The sequence below is a fragment of the Podarcis pityusensis genome (genome assembly GCF_964106645.2).
Source record: "Podarcis pityusensis genome assembly, chromosome: 2".
In the NCBI taxonomy this organism is placed as follows: Eukaryota; Metazoa; Chordata; class Lepidosauria; order Squamata; family Lacertidae; genus Podarcis; species Podarcis pityusensis.
The window spans coordinates 105308288-105321006 of NC_138029.1; positions in this window are offsets into that span (position 1 = coordinate 105308288).

Genomic DNA, 12719 nt, shown 5'->3' on the forward strand with positions numbered 1-12719 from the left:
ATTATTCAGATTTGCAAGTTATCTGCCTCCTTGCAGAAGGGCATGGAGATCTGGATTAGGGCTGCTTCACAAATAATAAAATGATTATTATTATTCTGGGAAGTTTTTATGTTTGACGTTTTATTATACTTTTATATGTGTTGGCAGCCGCCCAGAGTGGCTGGGGCAACCCAGACAGATGGGCAGGGTATAAATAATAAAACTATTACAAATTAAAATTATTATTACAACTTTCTATTGTGAAAGCTCTTCTAGGTAAGGAAAAGCACAAGCCCACATCACGATGGTCATAGGTGAAAACTTCACAAACGCTTGCATAGGGTGAGTTTACACAACCAAGTGGTGACATTTGTCTTTCTGTGGTAAAGTTTGGGAACAAATAGCTGGGTTTCTTTTTTTTAATATTTTATTTATTGAAAATTGTTGTTGTTATTATTTATTAAATTTGTATACCACCCTTCATCCGAAGACCAGTTCTTCCACATTTCCTTGGCAACATGCCAAGGAAATAAAGGATCATTTATAAAGGATCATTTATTTATAAAGGATCATTTATGTCACTCTAAAGTCAATTAGAATCCTCTGGTAGTGTGAAATGGGGGAGGGGGGAGGGAATCCCAAAGGCCAATCAGGGGTTTCCTCTAAAAATCCTACTCAGTCCCATTTAAGACAACTGGCAAAGCCCACACTCTGTAAGGAAGGAGGGAGGGCGTTGAGAATAATTAAAGGGGAATAGCAACTATAACTGAATTCAGGAATGTGATACAGATACACCTACAGGAACAGAATGCAATTCAGTCCACATTGCCATTTTAAATTGTGTTTTCCTTGAAAAAAAAGTAAACCCTTCTTGCTGCCAGTTAAATCAGGAGATGGGACTCAGGGGCCATGCAAGAAACAGATCAAATAAGATGTCGCCATTTCCATGCATTCAAGTTGCCGCATAGAAGTCTAATTATATGGCTTGTTAATTATATGGTTTAAGTGCAGTCTGGTGCAAAATATATCTAAAGTCTTGGGCAAGGAGACCTGCTTGGAGATGTATTTTCTCTCTCTTTCCTTCTCGAAGCCATTCATTACATCTGCCAGAGCTGGCGGGGGTGGGGGGGATACAGAGGTTCTTTCAGGGACCAGATTTTTAAAAGCCCATAAACATAACTTGCAGGTGCAGAGTTATATAATGTGGTTAAATAGAAGGTGACTAACAGCCACTTCCACAAACCAATTAAGCTAAAGTACTCGGGATTCAAGTTGATTGAGTCCCATTAAAGTCAACAGCAGGAACCTGAGTTCACTGCAAGTGGAAAAACGAAGATTCTGCCGACTTCTCTTGTGTTCAAATGACTCAAATTGCTTCAATTGCTTATTGGATGTCATGTATTAAACTTGCTTTGCTCAGGGTACATCCAGACAGCAGATTCTTGCATTTCTGATGGCCTAATTGGGAGCCACTGCAGGCTTCGTGTGGGAGTTGTATGTGCTGCAACGACCTCTCGCTTTGTCGACACAGCCATAAAGACGGTATGTTATTCGGCTTGCATGGTGCGAATGGTTACATTTGTTAAATATAAACGGTCTAGAGGTTCTGCTACCAATCAAACCCATTAACAAAATCATAGTACAGCCATACCTTGGAAGTCAAACAGAATCCGTTCTGGATGTCCGTTTGACTTCCAAAACGTTCAGAAACCAAAGCACGGCTTCTGATTGGCTGCGAGAAGCTCCTGCAGCCAATCGGAAGCCACAGAAGCCCCGTTGGACGTTCGGGTTCCAAAGAACTTTCGCAAACTGGAACACTCACTTCTGGGTTTGTGGTGTTCGGAAACCAAAATGTCTGAGTTCCAAGGCATTTGGTATCCAAAGAATGACTGTAATCCGAGCAGGTAAGGCTAAATGATATGGAAGGCTTCATAACCAAGTAGATTCATTGGGTATGTGAAGCGAACACACTTATCTTGGCCTGACTGTCCAGCGTTCACCAATGTATGAATGCCAAGCCTAAAAAAAAGGCCACCCCTAAGGACCACCCAAGCCAAGGTGGTAAGAAGTGACTGAGGAGTGCCCTTCAGACAGTAATGTTTCAGGTTTACCCATCCAGTTTTTCCAGATTTCCTTGTGGGCCCAGGCTAAATGCCAAGTAGATCATGAAACACTTAAGCCACTCCAAAGCCAATTAGTTGGGGGGGGGGGAGAGAAGAGGATTCCCAAAGGCCAATCAGTGGTTTCCTTTAAATTCTTACTCAGTCCCATAGAAGACAACTGGCAAAGCTCACATGGGAAGAGAAGGGAGGGCATGGAGAAAAATGAAAAAAAGAACGGCTATTATGTGGCTCTTGCAAAAGTGCTAGTTCTGCAAATTGAAGTGGTTGAGTTAAAGTGCAGGGAGACCATTCCATCCTTTACCTCTGGCCTATTCTCAGATTGGCCCCATGTACTCTGGGTGGTTACTGCATGGTCTCTATCAGTAGGGATATAAGAAGGCATCGTTTTCTGTTCTGCCCTGTTTTGGTCACATGCAGCCCTGTTTCTGTTTTGCTGCAGTTCGCCTCCTGCCAAAAACAACAGGTGGTATTCAACTAACTCCCATGCAGAACAGACCCATTAAAAATAATGGACATAACCAAATTGGGTTCATTAACTTCAGTGGATCTATTCCGAGCAGAATACCACCCAACGCTACTTGTCTCGCCGTCAAGTGTTGCAATAAGTATGCAACAAATTCCATAAATTACGTTATCGTTGTGCTACTCCACCTGTTTCTATATAAAAGAAATGAAATGGGGAGGGGAGATACTCACTTATGTATCTGCAACAGCAGCAGAAATAAATAAATAAATAAATAAATACAGTGGTACCTCGGGTTAAGAACTTAATTCATTTTGGAGGTCTGTTCTTAACCTGAGGTACCACTTTAGCTAATGGGGCCTCCCACTGCTGCTGCTGCCGCCGCACCGCCGCCGCACAATTTCTGTTCTCATCCTGAAGCAAAGTTCTTAACCTGAGGTACTATTTCTGGGTTAGCAGAGTCTGTGACCTGAAGCGTCTGTAACCTGAGGTACCACTGTAAGTAAGTAAGTAAGTAAGTAAATATTGCCCAGTAGCACCTTAGAGACCAACTAAGTTTGTTCTGGGTATAAGCTTTCATGCGCATGCACACTTCTTCAGATACACCTGAATACAGAATACTGGTTGTATTTGCTAGACTGATTTCCATTTCAGACACGGGACAAAAAAACAAGCACCAGCAATTTCCACTCCCATTTCTGTTTTCGTTGGAATTCTCTGACACGCCTATCTGCCAGGGGTGGTGGTGTCCCAGACTGTGCCTTGATGCTGTGGCCAAACTCCAAGAATCTCAGCCCCTTCCAAGCCTACAATTCATAGCCAACTCTTCACTGTCTGCCACATAATATCACTTTACCAGTGCGTTATCTCCAGAGGAAGGGAGAGAGGTCCGTATGGCGCAGGCATCCATTCCTCTTCATCTTGGATTTAAAGCCAAGATTATTTATCCTGCAAGGGATGGTGCTAATGGAGCTGCGTGTTGAGACCAATTAATTCTCTCAGTGTTCATGGAAAACCCATTGCAAAGTCAAAACATACAGGCTCATTAACATTTTCTCTTCATTATCCAAGAGTCATTTGTGCTAATAGTAACAAAGTGGAAAGAAAATATTTGTAGCCTCTTGCTTGTGCTAATAGTGTCTCTGGCTAGTGTTTCTTGATCGTGCTACTAGTGAGCTGATCATGCCGGCTCTCCATAAATTAATGACCATCTCATTAAGCAACAATAATAGCCTGTAAGCAACTGTATCCATGCAATTAGTGCCCCAAAGCTTCAGTGGCTGTAACTCCCTGTGGGCAATATTTTCTTTCCCCAGTGACACTAGTCTCGCCTACTAGTCAGTAAAGGACCATTACGTTTCCCCACTAAGAATGTTTGAAGAACATCATCATCATCATCTGTTTATAGTATGCCACACTTGGCGCCCCAAGCAGCTCACATCCTACCAAGCATTTTTAAAAGAAACAATTGGAAGGAATTGCAATATCAACAAGTTAATACAGAAATAATCGATCCCTGCAACATCGTATAAAACAGTGCCAATAACCTAACCTCATTTAACAGCTGAAACTAAACAGGAGAGAGAATAATACCCAAATAAATATAGAACAGCAGCGCACCACAGAGCACATTGTTCCGGACGATACACCTAGATACAATAGTTTGGATTCAGGACTGAATCTCCAAACATCAAAGACCCCCACTGCCTTCTGGATAGCTGCCCTGCCCTGTGGAAAGCCCTTCTGGCAGGTGTCAAAGAGATACGATTTTCTGCAGATATCTGAAGGCAGTCCTGTTTCAAGAAACTCTTAATACAGTGGTACCTCGGGTTACATACGCTTCAGGTTACATACGCTTCAGGTTACAGACTCCACTAACCCAGAAATAGTACCTCAAAGTAATCTTTCAGTGTTTTTTGGGCCTTCTTATAAATCTCTTCATCTCTAAATAGGGTGTCATTCATTCTCCATCTAAAGGATCCAGTTGATGTTAGATGAAACTAACATCAACTGGATCCTTTAGATGGAGAATGAATGACACCCTATTTAGAGATGAAGAGATTTATAAGAAGGCCCAAAAAACACTGAAAGATTACTTTGAGATAAATTTGAGAACAGAAGTGGAAAAAAGAATAATCTGGGACGCAAGTAAGGCCGTGATGCGAGGTTTCCTAATACAACAGAACTCCATAAAGAGGAAAAAGCAAAATGAAAGGAAAGAAAAAATTCTGGAAAAAATAAAAGAAGGTGAAAAGAAATTGAGGTCTAAACCAAAGTCCCATGAGATTCTGAGAGAAATAAAACACTATCAGGTGCAATATATGGAATTGATGAATCAAGAGATAGAATGGAGAATAAAGCAAATGAGACAAAAGACATTTGAATCAGCAGATAAATGTGGGAAACTTCTGTCATGGCAATTGAAAAAGAGGCAAAAACTGAACACTGTGACAAGTTTAGAAGTGGACGGAAAGATTATCCACAAACCAAACGAGATAAGTAATTGTTTTCAAAGTTACTTCAGGAAACTATATGCACAAGGGCCAGTTAACGAACAGGAAATAGAAGAATTTGTTAAGAAACATGGATTACCAAAAATTTCAGAGCAAAGCAGAAGGATTTTGAATGAGAAAATAACAGGACAAGAAACAGAGGGTGCCATTCAGAAGATGCAATTGGGAAAATCTCCAGGACCAGATGGTTTGACCGCCAGATATTATAAAGCGTTGAAGGAATGGTTAGTACAACCACTGAAGGAAGTATGTAATGAAATTTTGGAGGGGAAAAAGGCACCGGAGTCGTGGAAAGAAGCCTTTATTTCACTTATACCGAAAACTGAGACTGAAAAGAACCAGGTTAAAAACTACCGCCCTATATCATTACTCAATGTGGATTACAAAATTTTTGCAGACATTATGGCAAAAAGACTGAAGAGAGTGTTGGTAGGGGAGATTCATAAGGACCAAACTGGCTTTCTTCCAGGGAGACATATGTCGGACAATGTGAGGAACATTATAGACATTTTGGAACTGTTAGAAGTGGACATCAATAGGAAGGCTGTTTTAATTTTTGTGGATGCGGAGAAAGCCTTTGATAACATTGGTTGGAGCTTTATGAAGAAGAATCTCCAAGGGATGGGGGTAGGTCAAGGGTTTGAAAACGGTATAGGTGCAATATATTCTAAACAAAAAGCGAAGTTAATTGTAAACAATGTGGTTACGGAAGAAATATCTATAGAAAAAGGTACACGACAGGGGTGCCCAATATCCCCTTTACTTTTTATATTAGTCCTGGAGGTTTTGTTAAACATGATTAGAGGAGACCAGTTGGTTAAAGGAGTACAAGTCGGAGCTAGACATTACAAGTTAAGGGCATTTGCAGATGACCTAGTACTGACTTTGCAACAGCCAGATACTAGTACTAAAAGAGTATTAGAACTAATTGAGATATTTGGTCAAGTAGCAGGATTTAAACTGAACAAACAGAAAACGAAAGTGTTGGACAAAAATTTAACATTGGCTGAAAAAGAGAAGTTTCAGAATGAAACAGGTTTAGTGATAACGAAAAAAGTAAAGTACTTGGGGGTAAACTTAACATCTAAGAATGTGAATTTATTTAAGGACAATTATGACAAATGTTGGACAGAGGTAAAGAAAGATCTAGAAATATGGTCAAGATTGAAACTCTCTTTGTTAGGTCGAATTGCTGTTATCAAGATGAATGTATTGCCTAGAATGTTGTTTTTATTTCAGACATTGCAGATTTTGGACAAGATGGACTGTTTCAAGAAGTGGCAGAAAGATATATCTAAATTTGTCTGGCAGGGCAAAAAGCCCAGAATAAAATTTAAGATTCTAACTGATGCAAAAGATAGAGGGGGGTTTGCCCTGCCGGACTTAAGACTCTACTATGAATCGGCGGCTTTCTGCTGGTTGAAACATTGGCTACTTCTTGAGAATACAGACATTTTGGATCTAGAAGGGTTTGACAATAGATTTGGCTGGCATGCATACATATGGTATGATAAGGTAAAACTGCATAAAGGTTTCAAAAACCATATTGTTAGGAAAGCATTATATAATGTTTGGATGCGGTATAAAGATTTATTGGAAAGTAAAACTCCCAGGTGGTTGTCACCAATGGAAGCTAAAGAGGTGAAAAAACTTAATATGGAGTCTAAATGGCCAAAATATTGTGAAATTTTAGAACAAGATGGGGAAAAAGTTAAATTACAGAGTTATGAGAAATTAAAGTCCAAAGTGCGAGATTGGTTGCACTATCTTCAGATAAACGAGACATTTAAACAGGACAGGAAAATAGGTTTCCAGATGGAGAGGTCAAAATTAGAAACAGAACTGTTAGAACCCAATACTAAGAATCTGTCGAGAATGTATAATCTGCTGTTGAAATGGAACACACAGGACGAAACGGTGAAATCAGCTATGATAAAATGGGCACAAGATATTGGTCATAACATTATGTTTGCTGACTGGGAACAGTTGTGGACCACCGGTATTAAATTTACGGCATGTAATGCCTTAAGAGAAAACATTATGAAAATGATGTATAGGTGGTACATGACCCCAGTCAAGCTTGCAAAAATTTATCATTTGCCCAATAACAAATGTTGGAAATGTAACGAGTCTGAAGGTACTTTTTATCACCTTTGGTGGACCTGCCCGAGGATAAAAGCTTTTTGGGAAATGATCTATAATGAAATTAAGAAGGTTCTTAAATGGACCTTCCCTAAAAAACCTGAGGCTTTCCTCCTGGGCATCGTCGGCCAATTGGTGAGAAGGAAGGACAGGACGTTTTTTATGTATGCGACCACAGCAGCAAGGATTCTTCTAGCAAAGTATTGGAAGACACAACAACTACCCACACTGGAAGAATGGCAGACGAAGGTGATCGACTACATGGGACTGGCGGAGTTGACTGGCAGAATCCGTGACCAGGGGAAAGAGACAGTGGAAGAAGATTGGAAGAAATTCAAAGTTTATCTTAGAACTTGTTGTAAAATTCAGGAATGTTAAAATGTCAAGGGGTTGGGAAACAGAGAATTGCAGCTGTAATTAACAATATTAGAAGAACTTAAAAGAAATTGAATTGAATATTTAGTTGTGAGGAGTTGCTGAAGAAATATAAAACAAGGATGCAGAAAAGGGGAGGTATGGGGAAGTCCGGAAAGTAAGGTTTATGAAAAAATGGCTATGAAATTATACATGTTTATATGTTTGTATGTTGGTGTATTGTGTATTGTTTGTTTTTTTTATTTTGTGTTTGGAAAATTAATAAAAATTTATTTAAAAAAAAAAAACAGAAATAGTACCTCGGGTTAAGAACTTTGCTTCAGGATGAGAACAGAAATCGCACAGTGGTGGTGCGGTGGCAGCAGGAGGCCCCCATTAGCTAAAGTGGTGCTTCAGGTTAAGAACAGTTTCAGGTTAAGAACAGACCTCCAGAACAAATTAAGTACTTAACCCGAGGTACCACTGTATTTGATGTTTTGGTAATTTGGTGTGTTTATACTTTGTTGGAAGCCATCCAAAGTGGCTGGGGCAACCCAGTCAGATGGGTAGGGTACCAGAAATGTCGTCGTCTTCTTCTTCTTCTTCTTCTTCTTCTTCTTCTTCTTCTTCTTCTTCTTCGATTGTCACATGGAAGATGGAGCATGCTTGTTTCCTGCTGCTCCAGAGGGCAGAACCCCCGAACCAATGGATTCAAACTACAAGAAAGGAGATTCTGACTAAACATTAGGAAGAACTTTCTGAAGGGGACAACTGTTCAACTGTGGAACAGACAACCTTGGAAGGTTGTGGAAGTTTCTAAGCAGAGGTTGGATGGCCATCTTTCAGGAATTCTTTAGCTGAGATTCCTGCATTGCAGGGAGTTGGACTAGTGACACTTGAGGTCCCAATTCAACAACTCTATAATTCTAAATTGATGGCCATCACTGTCTCCTGTGGGAGCCAGCCCCATGGCTTAGCTTGACTCACTCTGGTCACCTTGGGCAGAAGAGACTTTGCTGCTCATGTGGCTGGTCTTCTTGCAGTTTCCTCCTTTGGCCAGAGCTGTGTGGTGGTGCACAGACTGGATTACCCCTGCCTTGTATCCTTCCCACTGCTGGTTCAAGGCCAGCCAGTCATGTCCTGGTCAAAGGTCCCCAGGGGGATTTGCCTGCAGCTGCGCACTTATTTCGGGCATCACTTTTGTTGTTGTTGTTGATATTGTACTTTCCTCACTTTTTCTGCAGCAGCAAGGACAAATGCAAATCTGCCACATATTCCAATTATAGCCGAAGTCACTTAAGTGTTTTGCAGTTCACAGTTTTACGCTTTTGACTTCCATATATATATATATATATATATATATATATATATATATACATACATATATATATATGGTGTGTTTCCTGTAATTATTACAACTCTCTGGTTTAATTCTAGCTGAGGCTTTAATGGGACTCATTCTGACAAGATATAGGATCCTGTCCTGATAGATCCTCATTTGGAAACAGGCCATTTGCAATTACCAGTGTGCAGAGCCTGTGTAAGATTAAAAGCACAGCCAGGATAATTTCTTCCTTGTGTCCCAGGCTCTGAGGATTTGTTACTCATCCTGGCTGTCCATCTGGGGAGCAAACAGCATGTACTCCTTGATGAGAAACTCTGGCCAACCGACCAGCTGTGAAAAAAATAGATTACTCTTGTCATTTTTTTCTCCTAGGTAATTTGCTGGGAGTAAAAATATAATTTCTTTGAAGGTATGCGGTTAAAAGAAAACCAGAGGGAGAGGGCTGATTTATATTTAAAAGTTCACTACACTTTTATTTGCTAAATCTCATTTTTAGAGCTATATGCCACCCTCGGAATAATATTTCCTGTCATTTAGGTCAGTGCGAAAGAAAGGGGGGGGGCAGATTTTTCTGTTCTTTGAAGACTTTGGAGGTGATCTTTTTAAACTATGAAAAATTCAGTACAAAAACTCCGCCGTGATTGTTAAAGGGAAAAAGGGTTCCTTGTCAACGCACCAGCGCACTTGATAAAGGTAAAACAGGCATTATTAAAAAGGGATTAAGGAAATGGCGGAGGAGAACACGACTGGCCCGCTGTGTCCAAGAAATTGAAATGATAGATTAGCCTCTTATGTGACAGCATTTAGGTAATTCTGTGTGTAAAATTCAGGCGGTCTAGGAAGCGGGGGTTAAGTGCAGGCAGCTGACCCAGAGCCATTGCTCAAAGAAGAGAAATGCAAATCGGATGGGAGACGGTTGCGATATAATATGCTAACGAAAGTGGGTGGTTTTTAATGCACACATAGTGCTAAAATATAGCCGTTGCAAGGTCCATTTCCCATATATCTGGGACAAATGCAGGTGAATGGATACTAAGCCTGAACATGTAAGCAAGTGCTAAGCTGATCATCTGTAGCAATGGGTCAAAGCAGTGAGGAGAATATTCTTACTTCTCTGCATCTGTGCATTTGTCTGACCTGGTAAAAAATATTTGGTAAAATTCTCTCAGCCGTGTGGCATTGACATTCTTGACAGCCAGCTTCCTTCTGAGGGGCTGGGGCTGGTAATCCTTGTGGGGTCTCAGCAGAAGAGGGAAGAGTTTAATCCTTTCCTCACAGGTGATGGCCCCAATGAAAATAGATTATAAAGAAACCTTCTCCTAACCTGCTGCCCTCCAGATGTTGCTGACAACAACCCTCATCATGCCCAGCAAGCGTGGGCAAATATCAGAAACCATGGGAGCTGTAGTGCAGCAACATCTGGAGGGCACCACCAGGTGTCATGATCTGGCTTGGGTGCAAAGGAGTGGTGGGAGGCACTGTTGGGATGTGTCCAAGGAAATGGGGGCAATTGGCAGGCCCCCAGCTGGCTCCAGCCCACTGGCCGGCAGCTGGGCGATCTCCAGTCCTTGGATCAGCATGTAACTGCGACTCGAGCTTCAGAAACCTTCAGAAGCTGAGCACGTACTAATCAGCAGAGTAAATAACTCTTCGCAACAGAAGGGCAGATAGAGGCTGTGTAAAGAGTATTTGAGAGCCAGTGTGGTGTAGTGGTTAAGAGCGGTAGTCTCTTAATCTGGGGAACCGGGTTCGCGTCTCCGCTCCTCCACATGCGGCTGCTGGGTGACCTTGGGCCAGTCACACTTCTTTGAAGTCTCTCAGCCCCACTCACCTCACAGAGTGTTTGTTGTGGGGGAGGAAGGGAAAGGAGAATGTTAGCCGCTTTGAGACTCCTGAAGGGGAGTGAAAGGCGGGATATCAAGTCCAAACTCTTCTTCTTCTTCTTCTTCTTACAGGCATTTTATTCAGCATCAGAACAAAGGGAAAAACATGTCTTCTCCTCTTCGTGTCCAAGCAAGCAGCATAAGCAAAAACTATACACACAACAGAAGTTCCCAGCAACTGGAATGTAAACAGACATATGACATACAACAACTCCACACATCTGTTAAGGTGGAACGGAATATCGTAACAGGCACTAGCTGGGGAACCACCAAAGGAAGGAGGCTGAGACTCAGGGGATTGCTGGTGGGATGACGATGGCTGGTCAGAGGGAGAAGGCTGGGAAGAGGAGGTGTTGGAAGCTGAAGAGGTAACAGGGTTTAGTGAGTAAGAGGAGGCTGTGACAGAGAACAGTCCGGACTCAGAGGCAGAAGCAGAGGCTGGAGGTGGGCCAAGAGGCAGAGATGAGGCAGGCTACCCTCCCCCCTTGTATCCCTGAACCCACAGAGGTATGAAGAGGGCGGAACAAAGACAAACCAGGCAAAGGAGTATTTGGTTGCTTGGGAAGGACCCAGGGGAGGAGAAGACTGGGGGAGCTGCGGGGAAGTGGGAACCTTCAGTCCTCACAACTGCCTCATTGGGGCAAGACCTGCTGGGAAGAGTTGTTGCGCTCACTAGGCCTGAGCTGTTTGGCTTCTTTGAATAGAGTTAACTTTACTTGTGAGTTATTCCTGGCCTGCTCCTGACTCCCACCTTGACACCAGGTCGAAGACTGGATTAAAAAAAAAGGTCCTATTTTTTCTCCCACACCTCAACCTTTCCTCCCAGAGAAGAGAAGAGTTTGGATTTGATATCCCGCTTTATCACTACCCGAAGGAGTCTCAAAGCGGCTAACATTCTCCTTTCCCTTCCTCCCCCACAACAAACACTCTGTGAGGTGAGTGAGGCTGAGAGACTTCAAAGAAGTGTGACTAGCCCAAGGTCACCCAGCAGCTGCATGTGGAGGAGCGGGGACGCGAACCCGGTTCACCAGATTACGAGTCCACTGCTCTTAACCACTACACCACATGCAATGTGACACAAACAATATAAGGGGTTCAGCAGCCAGGCATGAGCAGAGCTTCAAAGCTTAGTGGGAAGAATAAAGCTACAGCTGGCCTGCCCCAACCTGGCCTGGCTGACAGAGGTTACCTGCGATTTACAACTCCTGACACTATCTGATCTTTCCAGCTTGAAGCATCAGTACTCTCTGGTTCACCCCACCACCCACCGCTTCTCCCCCTTCTCATCTCTAGCATGCTGGAAGAGCTGCAGATGCAACTCCACAGTCCTCGCTGCCTGGCAAGATCTCCGACAACACCTTCACTGTCAAAAGGGGACAATTGCAGGGTGCCCATGCTACAAGGCAGTGTTGAGATAACTTCCCCCTGTGATGTCAAAGACAGAACATCTCCAAGGAGTGGGGGCGATGCAGAGGCTGATGATTGATCCAGTGTAGGCCATCTAAAAATATTCACAGAGGTTTTATTCCACAGAAGATATGACCTTGTGTTTTTTTAACAGAGAGAGAGAGAGAGGCTTTATCTCTCTTAAGCCAAAGAGTGAAATATGTATCAGCCGAGATTCCTGCATTGCAGGGGGTTGGACTAGGTGACCCTTGGGTCACTTCCAACTCTAAGATTCTATGATTTTGTGACATAAAAAAAATATTTAGCCAGGTTCTCCCATTCTAAAGATCCATTACTGCAATTAACAATTTTATCTCCCCAACCCTGTCCAGTGATATTTAGACATTCAAATTAAGTGAAAGTCTCATGCCACAATAATAGAAAAGGCAACAGAGAATGATGACTCTCGCCCCAGATGTTCAGTTGTCAGCATAAGAAAACTTCTTCTTCTGGGTTCCTTTCCCTTGAAAT